This window comes from Rhagoletis pomonella, unplaced genomic scaffold, assembly GCF_013731165.1.
Source record: "Rhagoletis pomonella isolate Grant_MI unplaced genomic scaffold, Rhpom_1.0 Rhpom_scaffold_00004, whole genome shotgun sequence".
NCBI classification, from domain to species: Eukaryota; Metazoa; Arthropoda; class Insecta; order Diptera; family Tephritidae; genus Rhagoletis; species Rhagoletis pomonella.
In genome coordinates, this window is record NW_023458558.1 from 77,906,169 (window position 1) to 77,907,465 (window position 1,297).

Below are 1,297 nucleotides of genomic sequence, written 5' to 3' on the forward strand. Positions count from 1 at the left end.
ACACCTTCAAGTTCGACTTCCCTGTTGACAGACGGGGGCAACAATAAATTAACAGCTTCTACGGTTAAGGATTTAGGTGGTTTAACTGGCAATTTTCGGCAACTGGAAGTGTATGGGTCAGAAGCTACTAAAATCTTTTGAAAATGTCCTCCATTGTTTTTTTGTCGATACCTTTTTCTAGCAAAGCTCAGGCGATAGATCGAATAAAATTTATTGCAGGCCTCCTGCGCATCTTCAGACATTTGACCAATAGGTAATACTGAATTTTGTATGATTTCTGGACCATGAATCAATAGCTTATGTACTAAAGTAGGCATAAAGTACCACTTTTAAGTTTGTACAATTTGTTTAGCTAATTGCACTGTGTACTGCCGAAATTGTCAACATTGTAATATAATATAGAAACGATGTATAATATAAAAATAGATTTTATTTATTCGTTATATGGAAGAAAATGCGCCACACCCTCGACAAAAAAAATCTAAAAAATCAACGGTATTTTGTAACGACTTCAAACTTGCACTTCGTTGTACTAAAATTAAATAGGATACAAAACTGCGTACTCCAAAATTTTGTAAAATTTCTGAATGAAAAGTTTGAAATTTTGATGAAAATTTTTTAAAGTTTGATTAATTTTTGTGAATATTGTACAAAGTTCGCAAGATATATTTCTAACGTCTTTGTTATAGAATAACCTATATTTAAAAAAAAAATTTGAGAAAATAGTTTCTGATTGAAAACATTTTGAAAAACTAAATTGCGAATACTGTATGTAAATTTAGAAGAAAAAAATTAAGTAGTGAGGAGACAAAATTATTGCATAGATAAACATGTAAATTTAAAATAAAATAAATCAAGTATTAAAGAGAAGAAATTAGTAATTAATCGGTCTTGGACACGTTTTGCAACGGAAGATACTGAATTTGAATTTTCGTCGGTACCATCTGCATGTGCATGTGTTTCTATTATTATATCATTGTTGTCAAGTTCATTTATTTGCTCGCCCAAACGGATGTTATGCAACGTTGAGCACGCGTTCACAACCTTGCCAGCAAAACCAGGATCGTATAATAACACCCTTTGTTGCGATAAACATCGCCACGTTCACCAAATAGTCTCTCCACTGGATTTCGGGCTTTGCATAGCGCCTCGTTGTACCGAAATTTAGGAGTACCCTCAGGTTGGTTCGGTAAAGGCGTCATGAGCCATGGCTCTAAGGGGTATCCAGAATCGCCTAAAAGCAACTTATTTTTATACCCGAGCGCACTTGTGCACAAGGGTATTATAACTTTGTTCA